The sequence below is a fragment of the Astatotilapia calliptera genome, chromosome 3, assembly GCF_964374335.1.
Source record: "Astatotilapia calliptera chromosome 3, fAstCal68.1, whole genome shotgun sequence".
NCBI classification, from domain to species: domain Eukaryota; kingdom Metazoa; phylum Chordata; class Actinopteri; order Cichliformes; family Cichlidae; genus Astatotilapia; species Astatotilapia calliptera.
Genome location: NC_137424.1, coordinates 46,323,423 through 46,333,782, shown reverse-complemented (window position 1 = coordinate 46,333,782; position 10,360 = coordinate 46,323,423). Strand labels below are relative to the sequence as shown.

The window sequence follows — 10,360 nt, the reverse complement described above, 5'->3', positions numbered from 1 at the left end:
ATGCCGACCATCAGACTGAGGTGGCAGGTATGAAACTGAGAAAGGTCTGATTCACAGCATGTTTTATTTATGTATTTAATGCCCATTGGATAATGGAAATCACAGGTGTATTTTTATTGCTGTTTAAATAGTCACAGGGTTTCTAACTTATGAAGTATCAAAGTCTCACCTTTGTTAGAGTTTTGTATGTTTGTAGTCTTTGCTTTTGATTGTTTACAACAGGAAATATGTTGTAAATCCTTCCTCCATACTTTATAAAAAGATATAAAATATATTTGACTGTTAGATTAAATATTATCATGCAGCACTAATGTGAAAAAGCTCACTTAACCTCAGAATAGATCTGTGAATGTTCTCTCTTTGTGCTGGAAATATGTTTTAAATTTGGCTGTGACCCGAAACACAGGAAATGACTCACTGTGTGGCTGGACTGAAGCTAAAGCTTAAGATGAAATCTAAAGACAACATTTACATTCACAGTTACATTTATTATCTGACGGCATATCAAAGTAACATTAAGTACTAACACATTTAATCTGAAACAATTATTTGTCTTACTTGGACATAAACGTACAGACTAGACCTGAGCATCTGACTAAAGGTCAAAAAATAGTTAAGAGAATCCAAATATGTGATGTGAATTTTTTTTTTTTTTTCTTTAAAGCTGCAATAAAAAAAAGGTTTGTTTTGAAAACTGCATGTTGTGGATCAAGTTTATGTAACTCTACCATGTGGAAATGTAAAGTATGCATTTCTAGTATTTAATTTACAAATGTTTTGAATTACATCCTTCATAAAACTAAAGAAATAAACTGTAAACTTATGTATACTTATGTATATTGTATACTTCCATAAAACCAGTTCTACAAAATCTTGCCCTCTTTCCAAACTATTTAATTGCATGTATAACACCCCATCAGAAGATGTTGTAGTGTATTACCAGCAATATGACTGAATTAACTCTGAACGGTTACCAACACATGATCCTTGAATACATTTTTATTGTAATGTGTAGTTTGTTTGTTTTGTTGTTCTTTTTTTTCCTAAAACAAATAACAATTTAGCAAATTTGTTGTCGGAGCTCAAAACAGAGCTACTGTAGAGGTAGAAGTATTCTTTTTACTGGTCAACTGTATCCTCAGTTTAAGTGAGCAGAACCTGGACGATACATTGTGTAAGTAGAGCACCGCTATTCCCTCCTGAGTTGACTGAGGGGTTTTCCAGAATCACTTTGGCGATGACAATAAGTCTCGTTCTCTAGCCTTATTGTTTTTGCTTCACCCACTGCCAGAGCCACACACCATTTGGCCCGTTGGTACCTATCACTTGTTTCCTGCCTCCCACAACTTCACCCACCACTTTAACTTGATGGCTCCATGCACCTCAGGCGTCCACCTTTTGGTTCGTGGATTACCATCACGAGAGGCAACAACCACTTTGCAGCCACAATTTAATACAGTAGTTCTGATGCGGATCACAAGTTATTTGAATCCCATGTCCCCAATCTCCCTATCGAAACCCTATGCTATCGAAACTGTGCTGGAGGGGAGAATTGAAGACCTTGCCCCCAGCACACCCTCACTTCACAGTTTGGTGTATCAGGCCTGTCTAGCATCCTTTCCCACCATCTGATCCAACTCACCATCATGTGGTGATCAGTTGACAGCTGAGCTTCTCTCTTTATCAATCATTATTACAGAGTTCAACAGAAGGGATCTAAGAACACAGACACATGTAACTGAGATTTCTATGAGCATTTACATCATGTCAACGCAGAGACTTTTGAGGGCAGTTGCTTATTAACGTGGGAAACAAACTCTGCACAGATTCTCTTGATGCCCACACAGTTTTTATCAGTAGTCCACCATGTGTCATCATGACAACAGTTTTTGATCCGTTTTCACTGAATGTTATGCATGCTTACATGTAGCAGTGATAATTATTACTATCATTTCAGTACAGATAAATCATAAACATAAACATGTGCCATCTACACAGAGATCAAAGTGAAACTTCCACTGTGCTTTTTGCAACTCGCTGTTGCTTGATGCACGCTGCACTATGCACTTTTTAACAGACCCCTTTTGGCTGAAACCACAAGCTGCATTTCCTGTTTTCTAGGTAGCCTGACTCGAAACCATGATGTTTTTCAGTAGATTCACAATAAGCCTGAGGCAGAATAGATCATAATCTACAGTTTGACAGACATGCAGGCATTGGAGCCTGCTCAGAAGAACAAAAAACATTATGCTGCATCTCTATGTTTCCAGTTTGATCTTTTAATGCTTGATATTGCTTCTCAAAACTGTATTTTTAACAGATCTGGATTTACTGTATTTTTGTTTCATTGTTTAATTTTTATTTTTATTTTTTGCATTAATCAAAAAGTCTACTGTATTCTTTATTTCTCCAAGTGACACAAACAGAGGTCAAAAACAGTCTGCTCTGGTGTCCAACAGCTCCAAAGTTCTTCATGTCAAAAACGAAGGTTGTTGAACTGATATCATAAAATTGGACATCTGCTGATACTGATATGAATCCGATATAGTGTATTTTATAATCAATAAAAGTCAAGTTTTAAAAAAGAAAACACTAAAGCTATTCTTTTATAACAGTATGCAAAAAATACTCTGCACCAAAAATATTCCACAGTTCAGCAATACGGATCTTTTTATTTAAACTATTAGCAGAACTTTAAATGTAAGTATTTAAGTAATATTCAAAAAGCAATTTAAAATGCAATTTTATGCAGATTCCAAAAACTCTTTCGTTCTGAAAAAATGTGTAATATCAGCACAAAATAATGTTTGCATTCAACAACTTAAAAACAAACAAACAAAAAACAAGAACTTGTAGAATGGATGCTTTTATACTTACAGCTCAACATAAATAGACATCCAGTGGTAAGTATGAAAAAGTAATTTTCATAGTGTTTTTGAACCACAAAAAAAAAAAGTTTAGCCTGCAAAACTGTGTTTTGCAAAGTAAAACTTGAGTCTATCCATTGTGCAGACTTGACAATGCAGAGTCAGGCCATGAAAACGAACAGACGTCGGCGCTCCACATATCGGTTGTTAAGCTTAACATAGGAATGCTTTACAAACATTCAGAGATGAACTTAAACACTTAATTTACTTAATTTTTAAACACTTAATTGTTCTACCCATTTTAATTTAAAATGAGTAGAACAATAAAATCAATAGAAGGATATCTCAATTTTTGTTTCACATACAAATACTGTGTTTTGTCTATGCATTAATATTTGACATTTACAAAAAATATTCATTGGTAATCATTGGGTGTTCGGTGAACAGACAGCAACACTGAGTGGTGTTTCAGCTTTGGAATAAAATACTAAACTCACAGATTTCCCCAACAGTGACGTCAGTACTGTCTTTTGTGAAGAAAACTGGATCTCCTCTCCCTCCTCTGCACTGGTACAGACCTCCTTGCGAGACACTAATAACATTTTTTCCATGATTTTCTTTTAGGTTTTGAGCTTCAGAAGCAACTGAGTCACGCCTGAACCAGTCAATTGTCCAGCTAAAGGAGGCCTCCACGAAGCAGAGCAGTCTCACACTGCCCCCTGCTGGTATGCTTGAACTTTGTGCTATTAGTGTGGCTCTGGGTTTACTTGCTGTTGAAATTACAGAAAAAATTACAACATTAAATCATCGCATCTCAGGAAGAAATTCCCTACAACACCGATCTTAATTTTGAATAATTTCTGTACAAACACCAAACATAAATTAGTAATTACTCTGTATGTGACATATTACTGTAATTTAAAAAGAAAAAAGAAAATAAAAAGAGCCTGCCATTGTTTGACTTTTTTCTCAGAATTCTGACTTTTTTCTCAGATTTATTTTCCAGTGGCCCTAATCCTCTTCTGTACAGTTGCGGGGTTAGACCTTCACTGTTGATAAAGATTTCTCTTACTGCAGTTTCAGTGCCTCACCCGTCACTTCTCACGGAGTGGGTAGATGACATGAAACGATGTTAGCTACATCGACATTATTAATTACCTTATATTTTCCGAAGGCGTTGATGGCGAGGAATTACGTAATTACAAGAGCACCGAGGCGTATAATTACCTGCACAGAAATACAATTGATAAAGTATTGCTCAACAAACAAGGCGACTTTATTATTCTTAAAGCAGCTGTAGAGCCGAGCCAGAGCATTAATCAAGCGAAACACTTAGCATGGGTAATGCTAAGAGAAAGTGGAGTAGTGGAGACAGTCGGCTGTTCCTGTATCGCCGGATTAGGGAGATCATGTAGTCATGCGGCTGCTATTCTGTGGAAGGTATATCACTTTTCTGGATATCACAATGTTTAAATCACTGAAACAGAAACTACGGACTGGTTAAAGGCTGTGATTAAGGAGTCACGCTACTGCCATCTAGCCAAGTATTACGTGGAGCACTGTTTACATGTGAAAGCCACTCGTTAACTTTGTGTGGGCTGTATGCTGTACAATCACATGAAGATAAAATATAAAAAAGTTCCAGTACGTGCCACCACAAAAAATGACATGTTTTTATCTGAGCACATGTACCCTTCTTTTCGTGGGAATTATGAAGCAAACTATGGTAAAGAAAATGAAGTTAGAGCTTGTCATCAGCTAAAAGAACAGGGTATGAACATCCTTCACATGGGTAGTGTTATCAGCATCCAGGATGGCTCTCTGCAAGTCCTGACGAGGTCATTGACTCAGATGTGCTTCTAGAAATAAAATGTCCTGTGCCGACTTATCCTTCACTCACAGAGCAGTTTACCCAGAAATGCAGCGATATCAAACTGGTAGATGGAGAACTGCAGCTGCAGAAAACTGACAGCAGAGGCTATTACATGCAAGTGCAACTTACAATGTTTTGCACAGGGCTCAAGACTGCCACACTTGTGATCTGGACACCTACTGAGCATGTTTCATTTACAGTGCAATATGATGAAGCATTTGTAAAGGAACAAGTAAAGCGCTTGAGAGGGTTTTACTTCTCATATTTCTTACCTCGACTTGTAGAGGAGTATGGAGCAGGACGGTTTCAGTTAAATGAGAGATACTTGAAGATAATGGGCAAGGTTTAATGCATGTTACAACTATAAATGGGACAGTCAGACACCAACATGTCTGCAGAGTTTGGTCTCTGTCTTGTGAATGAAAGGAGACATTCAATATGAAATCTGTTAAATATTTCAATACAACTAAAATGTACATAGTTGTATATGGTGGGAAATGAATGACAAACTGACAACATTAAATGTTGTAAATAGTTCTGTATTTCTGTAATCTTCCAACACAAAAAAATGTCAAAAATGCACAACTAACTATTGTAGATTTGAGAACAACATTTTTTTTTCATTTGAAGAACTTATCACATTGTGGTTGAATAAAAAAGTAGTTATTGTTCAATTGATTGCAATTTATATATATATATATATATATATATATATATATATATATATATATATATATATATATATATATATATATATATATATATATATATATATACTGTATCACATAACCTTTCTTCTAGAACAGAAGAAGCTGCCAGCCACGCTAGTTTCCGATCCTCCTTCCGCGGCATAGAAAGCAGTGAGTAGGGCGGTGGGCACAGACAGGCCTTTCTAAGTTGTTGATGCTCAAGGCAGAATGTTTCTAATGCGTTTTTCAGTTTTCTTTAATTATTGTGGCAGCCGACAATAGCACACGTTGAACCCGAGCTCATCCTCGAACAGGTAAAGCCACTTATTACAGCACAAAGTAACTGATTTTGTTGTTAGCAACGACTGAACACTGGGCTCGCTTTGAGTAACCGGAAGTATAAAACTTGACAACGGAAGTAGTGGTCTGTCATGGCAGCCTACGTACGCTCTTACAGAAACCTTGTGTGTGTGAGCTTGCCTTGTAATCGGAAGGTTCGAGCCCCGGCTTGGACAGTCTCGGTCATTGTGTCCTTGGGCAAGACACTTCACCCATTGCCTACTGGTGGTGGTCAGAGGGCCCGGTGGCGCCAGTGTCCGGCAGCCTCACCCCTGTCAGTGCGCCCCAGGTTGGCTGTGGCTACAATGTAGCTTGCCATCACCAGTGTGTGAATGTGTGTGTGAATGGGTGAATGACTGGATATGTAAAGCGCTTTGGGGTCATTAGGGACCAAGTAAAGCGCTATACAAATACAGGCCATTTACCAATTTTTTTTTTTTTAAATTCTGTCCTATGTTGAATACTAGCTGCAAAAACAACCCAGTGATTATATCTGAGAGATGCTTTTGTATGGGAAAGGTGGAGAATGACAATGATCTGACAATCTTAAGTTACAGAAAGAAAAATATATTTATATAATTTTGTGGGTACAGAGAGTGACAGATTCTCTTAAGATTTCTTTATTCAAATATACACTGAACAAAAATATAAACGCAACACCTTTGTTACTGCTCCCATTCCCCATGGGATGGAGGTAGAGACCTAAAATTCATTCCAGATAAACAATATAACCATCCCTCCCAAACAGTGGTCACAAATCAGTCCAAATGTGTGGTAGTGGGCACATCTGCTATATTGAGATAATCCATCCCACCTCACAGGTGTGCCACATCAGGATGCTGATCTGACATCATGAGTAGTGCACAGGTGTACCTCAGACTGCCCACAACAAAAGGCCACCCTGGAATGTGCAGTTTTTTGCGCTATTGGGGGTCTGGGGACCCAGAACCGGTCAGTATCTGGTGTGACCACCATTTGCCTCATGCAGTGCAACACATCGTCGCATGGAGTCTATCAGATTGTCAATTGTGGCCTGTGCAATGTTGGTCCACTCCACTTCAATGGCTGTGCGAGGTTGTTGGATATTCATGGGAACTGGTACACGCTGTCGTATACGCCGGTCAAGCACATCCCGAACATGCTCAATGGGTGACATGTCCGGTGAGTATGCTGGCCATGCAAGAACTGGGACATTCTCAGCTGCCATCTGCCCTGAACAATGTGAACCATGATTCATCCATGAAGCGCACACCTCTCCAACGTGCCAGACGCCATCGAATGTGAGCATTTGCCCACACAAGTCTGTTACGGTGACGAGCTGGAGTCAGGTCAAGACCCCGATGAGGACGACGGGCATGCAGTTGAGCGTCCCTGAGACGGTTTCTGACAGTTTGTGCAGAAATTGTTTGGTTGTGCAAACCAATTGTTCCAGCAGCTGTCTGGGTGGCTGGTCTCAGACGATCTTGGAGGTGAACCTGCTGGATGTGGAGGTCCTGGGCTGGTGTGGTTACACGAGGTCTGCGGTTGTGAGGCCGGTTGGATGTGCTGCCATATTCTCTGAAACGCCTGTGGAGACGGCTTATGGTTGAGAAATGAACATTCAATGCACGGGCGACAGATCTGGTTGACATTCCTGCTGTCAGCATGCCAATTGCACGCTCCCTCATTGCTTGTGGCATCTGTGGCATTTTGCTGTGAGACAAAACTGCACATTCCAGGGTGGCCTTTTGTTGTGGGCAGTCTGAGGTACACCTGTGCACTACTCATGATGTCAGATCAGCATCCTGATGTGGCACACCTGTGAGGTGGGCTGGATTATCTCAATATAGCAGATGTGCCCACTACCACACATTTGGACTGATTTGTGACCACTGTTTGGGAGGGATGGTTATATTGTGTATCTGGAATGAATTTTAGGTCTCTACCTCCATCCCATGGGGAATGGGAGCAGTAACAAAGGTGTTGCGTTTATATTTTTGTTGAGTGTATGTTATTTGCAGCTTATGTTAAGTAAGTGCAAAAATTTCAGTACATATCAATATGTCATGAGGTTGTAATGCCTCCAGACATGAAGTCTAAAAACTTGTGGACTCTGTGATGCTGCAGAGTCCAGCAGACAGTTTGGAGTCAAACACTGACGTCATCATCACAGGTGTAGGAACCATTTCTGTAACAGCAGCCAAACAGACACATTAGTATCAGTAAGTATAGATGATTTACTGGCTCCTCTGCTGGTTACAAAGCAGTGATTATACTTTGGAGTTTCGTGTTATACTGTGAGGAACTGACATGTTTGGAAGTTGCAGTAAGAAGGAAAACATACAGTGAGGAACAGAAGTATTTGAACACCCTGCGACTTTGCAAGTTTCCCCACTTAGAAATCATGGAGGGATCTGAAATTCACAATGTAGCTGCATTCCCACTGTGAGAGACAGGATTTTAAAAACAATTCAGGAAATCACATTGCATGATTTTTAAATAATTTATTTGTATCACTGTATCTGTATATGATGTTGTGGACAGAGAGAGTGATGGATGATTTTATTTATTTCAGAGATAAATGAACATTTACAGCACATTCACAGTCCATGAAGGCTCTCGGCTCAGCAGCTGTTAGATCAGTCATTGGTTGTCTCAGACATTTACAGTGAGGTCAATAAGTATTTGATCATCCTGTGATTTTGCAACTTCTCTTACTTAGAAGTGATGGAGGGGTCTACAATTTTCAGCATAGGTGCATTTCCACTGTGAGAGACAGAATCTAAAAAGAAAAATCCGGTAATCACATTGTATGATTTTCAAACAATTTATTTGTGAATTACTGTGTCAAATAAGTATTTGATCACTTGCTTATCAGCCAGATTTCTGACCCTCAAAGACCTGTTATTTTGCTTTCAAATAGTCCAGCTACACTCTGCTCATGATTCTAAATAAGTAGCACCTGTTTGAGGTCGTTAGCTGTCATAAAGACACCTGTGCACCCCACAACCAGCCAAGTCTAAGTAGCAACATAGGCAAAACCAAAGAGCTGTCAAAAGACACAAGAGACAAAACTGTAGACCTCGCTGGAAAGGGCTACGGGGCAATTGCTAAGCAGCTTGGTGAAAAAAGAACAACTGTTGGAGCAATTGTCAGGAAATGGAAGAGGCTAACGATGACTGTCAATGTCCGTCGACCCCACGGAAGATCTCTCCTCGTGGGGTTTCAGTGATGCCAAAAATAGTGAAGAATCAGCCCAGAACTACACGGGAGGAGCTGGTTGTTTCCAAGGCTACTATCAGTAATACACTAAGACATCATGGTTTAAAATCTTGCATCGCACAGAAGATTCCCCTGCTTAAGTCAGCCCATGTCCAGGCCTGTCTGAAGTTTGCCAGGGATCATCTGGATGATCCAGAGGAGTCATGGGAGGAAGTCCTGTGGTCAGATGAGCCCAAAGTAGAACTTTTTGGTCTTAACTCCATTCACCGTGTTTGGAGGGAGAAGAATGATGAGTATCATCCCAATAATACCATACGTACAGTGAAGCATGGGGCTGGAAGCATCATGCTCTGGGGGTGTTTTTATGCATAGGGGATGGGACGACTGCACTGTATTAATGAGAGGATGAATGGGCCATGTATTGTGACATATTGGGCAAAAACCTCCTTCCCTCAGTTAGAGCATTAAAGATGGGTCGTGGCTGGGTCTTCCAACATGACAATGACCCAAAGCCCACAGCCAGGAAAACCAAGGAGTGGCTCCGTAAGGAGCATATTAAGGTTCTGGAGTGGCCTAGCCAGTCTCCAGACCTAAATCCAATAGAAAATCTTTGTCGGGAGCTGAAACTGTGTTGCTCAGCGACAACCCCGAAACCTGACAGATGTAGAGAAAATCTGTATGGAGGAGTGGGCCAAAATCCCTCCTGCAGTGTGTGCAAACCTGGTGAAGAACTACAGGAACCGTTTGACCTCTGTAATTGTTAACAAAGGCGTCTGTACCAAATATTAACATTTTTTGACTCAAGTGATCAAATACTTATTTGACACAGTAATTCACAAATAAATAGTTCAAAAATCATAAAATGTGATTTCCGGATTTTTCTTTTCAGATTCTGTCTCTCACTGTGTAAATGCACCTATGCTGAAAATTGTAGACCCCTTCATGATTTCTAAGTAAGAGGGGAAAAAATCACAGGGTGATCAAATACTTGCTGACCTCACTGTAAATGCTGGAGCTGCAAGCTGTAGTCCTGGCACTCAAGTAAGTTCTGTTGTGTCTGCAGGGGCACCATGTCATTGTCATAACAGACAGGGCAGAAGACAACCTTTTTCATTTTTTCCAGGGAGTCAACATTTTTCCATCTGTTTGTCTCCCTGCAGAGCGATGTCCCTCCCCTTGTGTGTGACAACCTGGCAAACCCTTTTGCCTTCCCTCCATACTCCATCCTCCAGTCATTCCTTTGCCAGGTCCAGACCAAAGAGGTGCAGTTGATCCTGGTGGCCCCACATGGCCTGGTTTCCAACTGTCCCACCACTCAGAAAGGGACACCCTTTTCTGAAGGTCCTCCTGTCCCAGGTGAAGGGGGTCACTGTTCCACCTTTTCCCAGTAG

The 10,360-nt window shown here is 40.3% G+C and overlaps 1 pseudogene; it reads left to right on the top strand.

The window, feature by feature from the left end:
• Positions 1–10,360, top strand: LOC145423199 (uncharacterized; annotated as a pseudogene).